The sequence below is a fragment of the Mus caroli genome, chromosome 2, assembly GCF_900094665.2.
Source record: "Mus caroli chromosome 2, CAROLI_EIJ_v1.1, whole genome shotgun sequence".
In the NCBI taxonomy this organism is placed as follows: Eukaryota; Metazoa; Chordata; class Mammalia; order Rodentia; family Muridae; genus Mus; species Mus caroli.
The window spans coordinates 35,886,838-35,902,282 of NC_034571.1; the positions used below are offsets into that span (position 1 = coordinate 35,886,838).

Sequence of the window (15,445 nt, forward strand, 5' to 3'; positions counted from 1 at the left end):
AAATCTATAGTAAAGATTTTGAAAGGAAAAGTTTGTCTTAGGCATCTTAAGAAATATCAAAGAAAAAATACAATGACAATAAAACAGATTAAAGGTCATTTGTGAGGAAATGAAGGGAATAAATGTAGGGTATAGACATGGTCATATTTCACTGTATACATGTATGAAATTCTCAAGAATAATGAAAAAATATTAAGGGAGAAGTGAAAGAGGAAGAGGGAGATGAGAGAGAGAGGAGAGAGAGAGACAGAGACAGAGAGACACACAGAGAGACAGAGTCAGAGATCTACTATGAAGAATGGAACTATGTCCATTTATCTGCCCTATGTCAGATAAATGGACAGCTGTTACCTAAATTTAAATTTCATTTAATTTACAACATTATTTATCTTTTTTAAAAAAGTAACCACTATGACAGAACTGAAGGCAGAAAGAAAAAAAATTTTTTTGATGAAGGACACCCAGGCTTGCCTTACATTTTTTTTCCTGGTTCAGTTTGATGTACCCAGGAAGGATGTAGTAAAAATATACTCTTTAAGTAGAATGGCTTTGGTCTGAGAAAAAGAACTACATATTATCTTCACAGAGAACTACAGGCCTTAGAGAACAGCCCACCCACCCAGGAATGATCACAGTGATCTTCCTTACACAGTATTATAAATAACATGATTACAGATAAAACCAAACCTATAAAGGTATGAAACATAACCCTGATGGTGAAAAATTACCTATGAATGTTAGAAATAAACATTTTACCAAAATAAGTGTAAAAAAACCAAACTTTAAAATTAATAAGAAATTAATAAGCCTATAATATGAAAAACATTAAATTATTTATTGAATAAAATTTTCCAAGTAACACTAAGACTTAATAATAATATATTTGTAATTATTTCTTTATGTTCAGAAAATGGTGGATTTAATTAAATAAGTGAATAAATTCTAAAGCAGAATCTCTTTAAAATGAGTTATAGCCAACCAAGGCTAATGCCATGGCTTCATGAATGGAAATGTCTAACATAAATAGACCTCATTGGTCCTAAAGGAAAAGAAAAGCTGTGATGGACACCAAATATATTCAGAGTTGGAAAAGAAAATAAATTACCAACATTTCACACAACAGGAATTATCACACATCCCAAGGGCTAAGGCTTTGCAATTTGTTGGTGGCCTGTTCCAGTGGATTTAGTTGAAGATTTCTTTGACCAAGATGTAGCATAGTCACCACCCATAGAGCGTTATATATCAAATATCCTATGTATCAGAAATGTACACTATACCTCATAACAGTAGCAAAATTACCACTATAAAGTAGCAATGAAATAGTTTTATGGTTGAGAGATACCATAACATGAAGAACTATATTTAAGAGTCACAGCATTAGGAAGGTGGAGAACCACTGTTATAGCCTTCTTTGGAGTCGGGAAGAGTTACTCATAAACCCTGGTCTGATATCCACCTGTAAGAGAAACAGAAACCAAAGAATAAAACATCAATCATACAAAAATAAACATAGAAATTGTAACCTAGACCTATATTCATCCCAAGCCCAGATGCCTAGACTTCAGTGTAAGAACACAACAACAGCTAGGGCAATATGGCACAATCAGTGATTAGCTATCCTACCACAGCAACTCCTGAACTTTCTGGCACAATGAAAGCACAAGAAAACCAACTTTATTAAGATGATAGGGGTCTTTAAAGAGGAAATGAATAAATCTGTAATAGAAATACAAAAAATACACACACATACAATTAAAGGAGAAGAATAAATCTCTTGAAGTATGGCAAGAAAACCAGGGGGGCGGGGGGAAGGAGTTGAAAGAAATTAATAAAAGTGTTTAAGACCTGAAGATGGAAAAATCTAAGCAAAATATAATAAATAATAATAATAATAATAATAATAATAATAATAATAATAATATAAACTGAGGGAATACTGTAGAAGAAGATCTATGTAAGCAAAAAGGAACTTTAGGTGCAAGCATGCAAGCATCACCAAAGAGAAAATTGTAGGCTTAGAAGAGATAATAGAAGAAATTAGCACTTCATTCAAAATGTTAAATCTAAAAAAATTCCTGACATAAAACATCCAGAAAATCTAGGATGCTATGAGAAGACCAAACCTATAAATGATAGGAATAGAAGGAGGAAATGAACCCCATTTCAAAGCCCCAGAAAATATTTTAAACAAAATTATAGAAGAAACATTTCCTAACCTAAAGGACATACCTATAAAGGTACAAGAAGCTTACAAAACACCAAGTAGATTGGACCAGAAGACGAAATACCCTTGCCACATAATAGTCAAAATACTAAACACACAGAACAAAGAAATAATATTAAAAGTTGCAGGGAAAATTGCCAAGTAACATATAAAAGGAAATCTATTAAAAATCACTCCTGCCTGCTCAATAGGGTATCAAAAAGCCAAAAGGGTCTGGACAGATTTCTTGCAGACTAAGAGACCACAAATGCCAGTTGCAACTAGCATAGTCATGAAAACTTTTAATCATTATAGATGCAGACAACAAGATATTCCATGACAAAGTCAAATTTAAAAAATAGCTATGTACATATTCAGGATTACAGAAGATACTAGAAGAAAAACTCCAATCCAAGGAAGTAAACTACCTTCATAAAAACAAATAAATAAACAATTTTACATGAGAAAAACAAAATAACAAAACCACAACAACAGCAAAAACAAAATAATATGAGTTAACAATCTTTGATCATTAATGCCTCTCAATATCAATAGACTCAATTTCCCAAGGGAAAAAAATATTACACAGGCTAACAGAATGGACACAAAAACAAAATCCATCATTTTGCTGCATAGAACAAACAAACCTTACCATCAAAGATCCACACTAATTCAGAGGAAAGGGCTGGACATTTCTTTTCCAAGCAAATGGACCCAAGAAGCACATTTAAAAGAAAGAAGTCAAAGTATTGCCTTGATGATAATATACATAAGTGACCCCAAATATTCTACAAAGGAACACCTACAGCTGGTAAGTACCTACAGTGAAGTGTTTGGATGCAAGATAACTTCAAAAAATCAGTAGCCCTCTTATATTTACACCACAAACAAGCTGAGAAATAATTAAGAAAACAACACCATTCACAATAGCAACAAATAATAATAATAATAATAATAAATTAACTCTAACCTAGCATGTGAAAGACCTGTATGACAAGAACATCAAGTTTTTGATGAAACTGAAGATGGAAAGATCCTCCATGCTCTTGGATCAGTAGAAATAACATAGTGAAAATGGCCATTCTACCAAAAGCAAAATACAGATTCAATGCAACTCCCACTAAAATTCCAACACAATTCTTTACAGATCATGAAAGAACAATACTCAACTTCATATGAAAAAACAAACAAACAAAAACAATAACAAAACCCAAGATAGCTAAAATAATCCTGTAAAAAAAATCTGAAGATATCATAATTCCTTATTTCAAGCTGTACTACAGAGCTATAGTAACAAAACTCACATAATATTTACATAAAAACAAACTGGTTGATTAATGGAATCGAATCAAAGACCCAAACATAAATCTACACACTTACAGACACCTGATTTTTTGATAAAGATGCCACAGATACACAACAGAAAAAGAAAGTATCTTTAACAAATGGTGCTACTCTAACTGGGTGTCAGCATATACAAAAATGTAAATAGATTCATATCTATCACTCTGAATCAATCTCAAATCTAAATGGACCAAAGATCTCAACATAAAACCAGAAACACTGAACCTGATAGAAAAGAAATTGACGAATAGCCTTGAAAACATTGGCTCAGTGATCACGTGGGAATGCGATTGAAGGATAGAGTACTGGGAGAGACAAATTGAATTCAGGAGCATTTCTGGACAAGGTAGAAACCTAGTGCAGTGGAAAATTCCAGGAATCAGTGTAGAGGACCCCAGTGAAGACCTCTAGTAATGGAAGATAGGGAGTCTGAATGGACCATCTTCAGTACCCAGGGAAGGCTTCCAGTGTAGGCCCTGGGAAACAAAACCAGTTACAAAAATTTTGACTTACAATTTGTCCTGCCTGCAAGATGTGCTGTGGTAAAGGGTGTGTAGAACATATGGAATGACTAACCAGTGAATAATTAAACTTGAGATGCATGCCACTAGAGGGATCCTATCTCTGAAACTGCCTAGGGGTCTTGGAAGCAGAGGCTGGATAGTCCAGAGACCTAGGATAAAACCAAACACAAACAGAAAAATAAAAAGAAAGAAAGGGAAGGAGGGAGGGAAGGAGACAGGGAGAGAGGGAGGGAGACAGGGAGGGAGGGAGGGAGAGAATAGAGAGAAGAGAAAGAAAAGAAATCAATGAAATTATACAGTTGTAGAATAGAGCCCAGCATAATTATCATTAGAAAGGCTTTATCCAGAAACTGATGGGAGCAAATAAAGAGAGACATAGTGAAACATTACACAGAGCTTAGGCAATCTTGCCAAAAAGTACAAGGAAGGAATGTAGGAGCTAGAGGGGTGAAGGATATCACAAGAAACCACAGAATCAACTAGTCAAGGCTCAAAGGGGCTCATGGAGAAAAAAGTGACTGTCATGTATTCTGAGTGGGTTTGATCTAGGTATTGTGCATATATGTTGTGGTTGTGTAGTCTGGTGTTCTTGTGGGACTTCTTACAGTGAGAGCAGGAGCTATTCTGACTGTTTTTCTGCTTTTGAAACACCTTTCTTCCCACTGGGTTGCCTCATCCAGCATTAATATGAGAGGATGTGCTTAGTCTTACTTCAATGTGATATACTATGTTTGATTGATATCCCTGGGAGTTCTACCCTTTTCTGAAAGGAATTGGAGGAGGAGTGGATCCATAGGAGAGGGGGGGTTTAGAGGAGGCACTTGGAGTAGAGAAGGAGGGGAAACTGTGTTTAAGGAATAATTTATCAGAGATCAATAAGTAAAAAAGTCATAAAACGTCATTGAAGACTTTTTCGGTTAAAAATGTGATACACATCCATGAAGGGTATAATAAAGGGCAACAAAAAACTTGTGCAATGTTTTTTTCTAGGCTGCCAATGAAAGTATTATAAGACAACTCTGGGTTTTAACTACACATTTTATAAATCACATTAATATATTGTGCTATCACTGGTAAAATATTATCATTTAGTAGAAAGTAAAGTATAAACAAAAGTTGAAGTGGAGGGCTTGAGGTCTAACTTATTTGCTGTGAAATCCTGGGGATTTTATTCAATTTCCCTAAACACTAAGAATATTTCTTATATATCTGAGCCAAATTTTTAACAGTCAGAAAGCAGAGTAATAAAAAAGAAATATAGAATCATTATATACTGGCATATATTGGTGTTACTATTTTTTTATTATTAAGACCAATTAAGTGCTTATTCTTCATTATTCTTTCATTGGCCTGCTTCAGTTAACACAAATTGTATCCTACTGTAAAGCCTTTTCTTCCAAATTGGAACATTCTGTTCTGGAAGACAAAGGAAAAACCCTAAGACTCAGGAAATAAATGAAACATACAAGGACAAAGACCAAAAAATTAAACTTACTAGGTCAAAGAGATCTTAAAAGTTACAAAAATTCACAAGGCCACGCTCCAAATATGTATAAGCCACAACAGTTGCATGGAAAAGGAGACTCGGACAAACTGACTTGGCTGAGACTCATGCAGTGGGGGAACCCTAGAGTTATAGATGTTAGTTTTCTCGTATGCTGAGGTAGGCTTGTCAGGAAAACTGCTATTCTTGGATCAACCTACTTTCACAGACAAACCAACCAACCAACCAGTAAATTCACTGGTTCCTTAGCTATAGGTATATGTAATAAGAAACTAAATGCAGCCAGATGTGGTGGTGCACACCTTTAATCCCAGCACTTGAGAGGAGGAGGCAGGCGGATTTCTGAGTTCAAGGCCAGCCTGGTCTACAAAGTGAGTTCCAGGACAGCCAAGGCTACACAGAGAAACCCTGTCACAAAAACAAAACAAAACAAAACAAAACAAAAACAAAACAAAAAACAACAAAACAAACAAACAAACAAACAAACAAACAAAAACTATATGCTATGTTACCCCAGACCTATTTTTGGTCTTGCCCCTATCAAAGTCCATATAACACTGTATAGAGTAGACCAGAAAAGAAAATCCTCTTAGTAGATAATAATAAAAACACTAAACATATGAATAAAAGAAAGAATATTTAAAGGTTTAATGAAACACACACACACACACACACACACACACACACACACACACACACACACACACACTGCAGACCTATTAGAATTATACCTGACTTCTTAATAGGGAATATAAAAGCTAAATCTGCTTGGACAGATATTCTACAAACTTAATTAGACCACAAATGCCAGTCAAAACTTTCAATCATTGTAGATGGGGAAAATAAGCTATTTCATGATAAAGTCAAATTTAAATGGTATCTATCCATAAAATCCAGCCTTACAAAAGTTGCTAGAAGTAAAAGTTAAACAAAGGAGGTTAAATACACCTTGAAAACACCAACAAAATAACAGGAATGACAATCATTGGTCATTGATATCTCTCAATATTAATGGCTGCAATTCCCTAATAAAATGATATAGCAAAAGAGAAAGGATATTAAAGCAGTATCCATCCATTTGCTGTATACAAGAAACACACTTCAACATTGCTTCAGCATCAAGGGTTGGAAAAAGATATTTAAAACAAATTGACCAAGGAACAAGTTGGTGTAACAATTTTAATATCCAGAAAAGAAAATTAGCCTTCAAAGGAAAAATCCATGAAGATGACATTTTGATTCTTAACGTTTATGCCACACACAAAAGAGCATCGACCTCTATAAAAGAAACACAACTACAGCTTAAATCACAGACCCACACACTGATAGTGACAGACTTCAATACCTGACTCTCATGAATTGACAGGTCATCCAGACACAAACTAAAGAAACAAATTCTGGAGCTAACCTGTTATAAACCATATGAACCTAAGAGATACTTATAGAATATTACAGCCAAACACAAAAGAATATATCTTCTTCTTTTCAGCACCTCATGGAACTTTTTCCAAAATTGAGAAAATTACTGAACACAAAGTAAGTCTTTATAGATACAAAGAAATTTAAGATACTACCATTATTCTATCATGACATCATATATTAAAGCTGGATATCAACAATAATAAAAACAGCACAGAGATTATAAATTCATGGAAATCAACCATTCATTTGCTAATGAATAAAAATGGGTCAAGAAAACATTTAAGAAACAAATTAAAGACTTTCTATGATTCAATGAAAATAAATACACAGCATACCCAAACTTACAGGACATAGTAAATTGATGCTAAGAGGAAATGTCATAACACTATGTGCTGATGAAAAAAAAAAAAAAAAAAAAAAAAAAAAGGAGACATCTCTTACTAGCAACTTAACAGCAAACCTGATAGCTAGAGTGAGTGACCTTAAAATATCAAACTTTCCCAAAAAGTTGTAACTATCACCATAACCAATTTTACATTTGGTCCCAAATTTATAGAGTTTCCTCTACAGTTACATTTCTCTTGAATGCATGAACAGCTGTCATTTTGCTATTATCAGTAACATCTAGTTCCTGTATGTCAAGCAGGCTCCTACTAGGTTTCAACAAGTCACCAAATTCTGGTTTAATCAAGGAAGGAGGAAAGAGAAGGAACCATTAATAGATAAGGAGAATGATAAGTACACAGAATAGTTACAGAAATGACATCATGAGGTGCTAGTGACAAAGAAGCAGGCCATGGGGCTTCTCAGTCTCATACTGTGGACCATAGGCCAGAGGCTCGAGCTCTGAAACATGGAACCCCCGGCAGGTTTTTCTTCCTTGTTATCAGAGATCCCAAGCATCTTGAGTTTAATTTGGGGTGTCTCCAGTGTTTTATATTTCCATCCATTTATTTGAAAATTTCATGTTATCATTGTTCTTTATGGCTGAGTACTATTCCATTGTTGAAATGTACCACATTTTCTTTATCCATTCTTTGGTTGAGGGACATTGAGGATTTTCCCAGTTTCTGGCTATTAGGCATAACGTTTTTATGAACATAATTGAACCAGTGTCCTTGTGGTTTGGTAGAGCATCTTTTGGGTCTTAAGTTAGAACTATTACTAATTTTCTGAGAAACTGCCAAATTGAATTCCAAAGTGGTTTTACAAGTTTGCACTCCTACCAACAACATAAAAGTGTTTCCATGGCTCCATATCCTTGCCTGCATGTGCTGTCTCTTGAGCTTTGATGTTCTCCATTCTGAGGGGTGTAAGATGGAATCTCAGAGTCATTTTAATTTGCATTTTCCCAATGACTAAGGAAGGTAAACATTGCTTTAAGTGTTCTCAGCCATTAGAGATTCTTCTGTCAAGAATTATCTGTTTAGAAATTCACATCATCACCCCCTTTTAAATTGGGTTATTTAAGTTTTTGTTTAGTTTCTTGAGTCCATTATATGTTTTGGATATAAGTCCTCTGTCAGAAGTGGGGTTGGTGAAGATCTTTTCCTATTCTATAGGGTGCTGTTTTATTCTTTTGATGGCGTTCTTGACCTTAGAGAAGATTTTGAGGTTAATGAGCTAGTATTTATTAATTGTTGACTTTAGTGACTGAACTATTGGTATTCTATTTAAGAAGTTGCCTCCTGTGCCAATGTGTGCAATGTGATCCCTTTCTCTTCAACCAGATTTAGTAGATCTGATTTTATATTGGGGTCTTTGATCCACTTGAACTTGAATTTTGTTCAGGGTAATAAATCTGCATCTATTTGTGTTCAATCACTTGTTGAATATATTTCTATTCTCCATTGTAGAATTTTGGCTTCTTTATCAAAAATCAAGGGTTCATAAGTGTGTGGATTTATTTGAGAATCTTCAATTTGATTTCATTGACTAACTTGTGTGTTTCTATATCAATACCATGCAGTTTTTATTACTACTGCATTGTAGTATAGCTTGAAATATGGGTTGGTTATACCTCCAGAAGTTCTTATATTGTACAAGAATGTTTTAATTATCTTGGGTTTTGTTTTTCCATATGAAGTTGAGTATTGTTCCTATTGTTTTTCTATAAAACAAAACAAAACAAAACTGAGGAATACTGAATGGCTGAGAAGCACCTAAAAAATTGTTCAACATCCTTAATATCAGGGAAATGNAAATCAAAACAACCCTGAGATTCTACCTCACACCAGTCAGGATAGCCAATATCAAAATATTCAGGTGACAGCAGATGCTGGCGATGATGTGGGGAAAGAGGAACACTCCTCCATTGCTGGTGGGATTGTAAGCTGGTACAACCACTCTGGAAATCAGTTTGGCAGTTCCTCAGAAAACTGGACATAGTTCTATGGGAAGATCCAGCAATACCACTCCTAGGCATATACCCAGAAGATGTTCCAACATGTAATAAGAACACAGGCTCTACTATGTTCATCACAGCCTTACTTAGAATAGCCAGAAGTTGGAAAGAACCCAGATGTCCCTCAACAGAGGAATTGATACAGAAAATGTGGTACATCTACACAATCGAGTACTACTCAGCTATTAAAAGCAAAGAATTTATGAAATTCTTAGGCAAATGGATGGATCTGGAGGATACCATCCTGAGTGAGGTTCACAAAAGAACACACATGATATGCACTCACTAATAAGTGGATAATAACCCATAAACTTGAATACCCAAGATACAATTTGCAAAACCCATGAAACTCGAGAAGAAGGAAGACCAAAGTGTGGATACTCCATTCCTTCTTAGAATGGGGAACAAAATACCATGCAAAGAGTTACAAAGTTTGGAGCTGAGATGGAAGGAAGGACCATCCAGAGACTGTTCCACCCGGGGATACACCCCATAAACAGCCACCAAACCCAGACACTATTGCATATGACAGCAAAATTTTGCTGACAGGACCCTGATATAGCTATCTCTTGTGAGGCTATGCCAGTGCCTGGCAAATATAGAAGTGGATGCTCACAGTTATCTAATGGATGGAACACAGGGACCCCAGTGAAGGAGCTAGAGAATGTACCCAAGGAGCTAAAGAGGTCTGCAATCCTATAGGAAGAATAACAATATGAACTAACCTGTGCCCTCCAGAGCTTGTGTCTCTAGTTGTATATGTAGCAGAGGATGGCCTTATAGGCCATCAATGGGAGGAGAGGCCCTTGGTCTTGTGAACATTATATGCCTCAGAACAGGGGAATGCCAGGGTGGGCTGGGGATCAGGGCTGGGGGGGGTATAGGTGAGTTTCGGAGAGGAAAACAGGAAAGAGGATAACATTTGAAATGTAAATGAAGAAAATATTGAATATCAAATTTAAAAAATTCAAATACTGTATTGAATATAGATTGAGAGACTTGACAGCCTTGTCTTGTCCCTGATTTTATTGAAATTGCTTTAAGTTTCTCCCCATTTAATTTGGTGTTGACTATTGCCTTGTTGTATATCACCTTTATTGTGTTTAATTATGTGACTTCTATCCCTGATCTCTCCATACTTTTATTATGAAGGAGTGTTGGATTTTGTCAGTGGCCCTTTCAGCATCTAGTAAGATGACCATGTGACTTTTTTTCCTTTCAGTTTGTTTATATGGTGGATTCCTTTAATGGATTTTCCTATGTTGAACTGTCTCTGCATTTCTGGTGTGAAACCTACTTGATCATGTTGGAATATTTTATTAATGTGTTCTTAATTTTATTTGTGAGTATTTTATTGACTATTTTTTGCTTTGAGCATCATTACAGTTTTATTAATTATTGTCAGAACCTAGAAACAAACTAGATGTTCCTTGCCTGAAAAACAGATAAAGAAAATGTGGTAAATTTACTAAGTGTGATATTGTACTGTCGTTAAAAAAGTAACATCATAAATTTGATGCTACATGGATGTAACTAGAAAAAAATCATCCTGAGTGAATTAACCCAGACCCAGAAAGACAAATATGGTATTTATTCCCTTACAAACCTTATTTAGCTTTTATATAAATGATAATTAAGTTACAGTGTATAGACCCAGAGAGGTTAGATAAAGACACAGGCTCTAAGGGGACATATTGACATCTCTGGGAAGTGGATATAGAAGAAATTTTTGTGGGTAGATGGGGTTAGATTTGGGAGCAGGAAAGATCAGGTGGTGTGGGTAGGGCAGACAGTATTTAGAAAGATATAGATAGAATTAGGGAACATTGAGGGTACTGGCATGGAAACTCAGTGTGTGTCTGTGGGGTGGAGGGGGGGGGGAGTATGGAAACCACTTTCTAGAGGAAAGTCACCCAAGGGTCAAAGTCCTATCTTGTAGGTTGGGTAGGAGGTTGGTCATAGGGACCATGGCTGTGAAACACCAACCCCTTAGCCCATAAAGGTTGGCCAGACCTTTCTGGGGGATCAGGGCCCTCCGCACAGACTGGAGGGAAAAACCTTACCAATCCAACGAGACTTGTGTGAGAATTCTAGCAGTCTGATTGCAGGAAAAGTGGACTTGTGCTGGTGGCAGACTGGGTTCCTATACCTCCTCGACCTTTATTAAAGAATTTCCGTACATTAATTAATCTTATAGCTTGACTTTCCATGATGTACATATGATCCTCACTAATAATTTACTTCCTGATGAACACAGGCAAGTTTGGGAGCAGGTGAGAATACATACAGATGAACCTCATCAAACAGATGCAACATATCCAATCGGATCAGAGGCAGTACCTAACCAAGATCCTTGATGGAATTATAATTCACCAGGTGGTATTTTAGCCAGAGATAGATTCATAATCTGACAGTCTTCATAGGGCAGCATTAAAAGCAATAAATTTTGAAAAACTCCAAGAGGTCATCCAGGTCAAACAAGAAAAACTCCTTATTACAATATACTAATCTAGACCCCGAAAACCCAAAAGGTAAGCAATTTCTGATGCCCTCACCCCTCTCTCCTAAATGGCAGGCCCCTTTCAAGGTAATTCTCATGACTCCTACAGCTGGTAAACTGGAGGGACTCTCTCATTGGATCCACATGTCTTCCTCAAACCTTTCACCCTCAAATTGACTCTTCTTCCGACATGTTGACCCTAACAGGACCGTGCTCTCTTAAGCTCCGAATGTTGAGACCAACCGTCTTGTCTCCAATTCCAGAAAATGAGACTCCATTCCAGCAACTGCACTTGAAACCACTGGATTAAACATGGGCTTCTCATCCTTCCCCTGCTGTTTGTTTCCATCCAGGGTAGCCCTTACATGTGGAGATTCGAGGTTCAAGAAACTCCCAGAGATAACAGTCTTTCAAAATAGGTTCAGTTTTCTCCCCTTGGAGATTGAGGAACTCGGCAGAAGGGGGAGGGGAGGGGAAGTTTGTAGGAGTCAAAGGAGAATAGAGGACACTAGCAGAACATGGCCACATGAATCAACTGAACGGGGCTTGCAGAGACTCATAGAGACTGAAGTGGCCAGCAAAGGATCTGTGTGGATCTGCACCAGTCCTCTGAATGTATGTTGTGGCTTTTTACCTTGTTGTTGTTGTGATCCCCTAACAGTGGGAGCAGACATGTCTCTGACTCTTTTGCTGGCTCTTGCGACTCTTTTTCTCCTAATGATTTGCCTTGTCTAGCCTCAATAAAAGGGATTTTTTTTTCTTTTCTTAATGTATTTTGTTTTGTCCTGTTGGGCTGTTGTCTATTAGAGGTCTACTCGTTTTTTGAAGAGAAAATGGTTAGGAAATGGATTTGGGAGTAACGGGAGTTGGGGTAGATCGGAAAAGTGAAGGGACGAAAACCTGTATTGTGTGAGAAAAGAGTCTATTTTCAACAATAAAAACAACAGGATTAATTATGTAGAAAAAATAGGAATTTAGATCAAACTCAACCATAAGAGCTTGATATGTAATATAATATTAAGATCTGCTGACATTGTTTACTGGGATGCAAGATAGTGTAGACTGCATATTTTGGGTGTATATCCTTCAAGTGAACTATTTTCCTCTGCATAAGCTACTTTTGAAGTCACAGAATATGTTGTCTGTTTTTCTTGTGGAAGAGGGGGGTTGTGTTATGTATTTACTTTTTTTTTTTTGTTGTTGTTGTTGTTTCTCCTGGATATCTGAGGTCATCTTGGCTGAGTTGTTTTATTCTTCAGTTTTCACTTTCTGGAATTATGAGCTCAACTCATGGCCTTGGCTGGAGCATGGGTAGGTGGCTGTTGTGGTGGGGCAGGGGGTACTCTGTAGGTGCCATGGCAGGCTGAAAAAATAAAAATAAAAACTTAGTTCAGACTGACTTAGAAAGACTGAGTGAAACTTTGCCAGTATATTGAAAGACTGTACACTTTGGAGAAAATTTTCCTACTCTAATACAATTCCTAGTGCACAAGAAGGCATCATTATATCAATACTCAGTTCAAATGCTAGTCATTTCTTCCAAGAAGATGGGTTCTAGAGATAGACTTCCTGTATTAGCTTAAGGTCTGAGGGAAGGATCTGATGTGGTCATACAGATAGCATGGAGGTCATTTGGGCTAACAGCCACCTCTGATCTGAGTTATAGGACTTTGGCAGACACCCTGACTATACAGATAATGTAATGGTCATTTAGATTGCTACCCACCACTAGTCCCAATTGTGAGAACTTAATATAGCTTGGCCCAGTAGGCTATAGAGTGCAGATCACTGGACTGTTAATTGCTTTCAGTTCCCAACCTTCTGGATGGGAGAAATTGTTGTTAACTTCTCTTCCTTTGAAAACACAATCTTGACAGCTTAGCTTTCCTAGTTTCCCTGCATATCTGGTGGGTTCAAGGACCATCATACTTCCAACAGGTGCTGCGTTCCTTTATTTCAGACTCTATGATTGAATCTAAAATAAAGGGCTACTGTTTCTTTATTTCTAGCTGTTTTGTGTGTTTAGCTGAGCCATCCCAAAGAACATACTAGCAAGGGTTATAAGAGCAAAGACCTGTAGTCTGGATGGAAATGGAAACGTCTGTTGTTTATAGTTTTACAGGGACATAGTTGTGCTTATGTAATCATACTTTTTCTTCGCTTCCATGTCATATTTTCAATATAAAATACCTATAAAGACCCTAGACTGCCTAAAATATTAACTGGGCACTATTATAAAAAGTTTGGTGAACCTGCTTTATAATTTTATTGATATAACTGGAAAATTCTCAAATGTCAAGCAAAATTTTATGAAAAGATTATGCACTTATGATCCTAAGAACTGTGAGTTCTTTCTTCAGGGTTAAAATAGAGACTCAACAGACACAAAAGAGAAATTTTGGAAATATGTCTGCTTCTCTCTCAGGACATTAGAGCTTTCATTGTTACCTTTTTAGATTTTGAGTAAGTTTGTGTGGAGTTCTGACAACTTTACAGTCACTTTCCTACTACCCTACGTGACTGGATGTCAGCAAACTTGACCCAATATTGAAATCAGATTATTTGATTTTTGTACATCATATGGAAGTGTCCCTTGTTGGCAGGTCCATTTTCTCCCCTCTCCCCACTCCCACCCAAAAAATTGATCTATAGTAGACTTTTCTTGCAGTAATAGTGTACCAAGCAAGATTCTTCATTTTCAGCCAGCAACTGCATGATGCTTAAGGTGATGTCTTTAAATTACATTTCCAAGTTACAAAACACCAATGGGAAGCTTAAACTTAAATTCATAGAACTAACGTAGTTTAGCCTTTAAAACTCCACTTGTGTTTTCAGTCACCTGCAATTTTAAATTCATTCTCTTTTTGGTAGCAGCCAAGGACAATGCACACCTCTCTGTTTTTCTCTTTCTAATAAGAAGGACTACATTTGCATGTCACTGTAGCGTTCAGGAAAAGTTGATATATAAAAGAGATAGACCAGACAGACAAAAAGCATAACATTCCCTAGTAAATGAAACTACTTGCAGTTTGTTTCAAGAAGAGTGGCAGGCAGCTGGTGATGCTAGTTAGGAGGAAAGTTCTGGGGCAGCTAAGAGGTTAAGGAAACAGCTGTGTGTGAAGAGGAATGTCAGTTAACCTCCTGCTTGTTAAAAGAAATCAACATGAAAGAGAATTGTAGCTTGGCTGAATTCTTCTCTCTGTTCTTCAAACAGCTAGTGGCTTATTATTATGAGAGCTCTGAGACCCACATTCAATGACCATTTATTGAGACAGTTGAAAGTTTAAATGAAATAACACTACTCCTCTGGGTGAAGGACTTAAGGATAGGGAAGAGACAGCTCTACAGGCAGCTCCCACTGGTATTAAACTTCAGAAATTTCAGAAATGACCTGTCTTTTGCTTACTTATGGGGAAGTGTGCCTTAGCAACAGGGATTGCTTTAACATGTTTATTCATGTTCTTTCACTCTTTATGTTACCTAAATGAATATACACTTAACTACAGTAACACAATAGCACAGTCATAATGTCCATGACAAT

General features: G+C 36.5%; 1 long non-coding RNA gene across 1 annotated transcript; it reads right to left on the minus strand.

The window, feature by feature from the left end:
• Positions 1 to 1,386: 1,386 nt before the first annotated feature.
• Positions 1,387 to 12,103, minus strand: LOC110309085. Its single transcript, XR_002379656.1, has 3 exons — positions 11,960 to 12,103; positions 11,468 to 11,562; positions 1,387 to 1,459 (listed from the first exon to the last, which is right to left on the minus strand). It is a non-coding gene; the product is annotated as an uncharacterized LOC110309085 (long non-coding RNA).
• Positions 12,104 to 15,445: the final 3,342 nt, after the last annotated feature.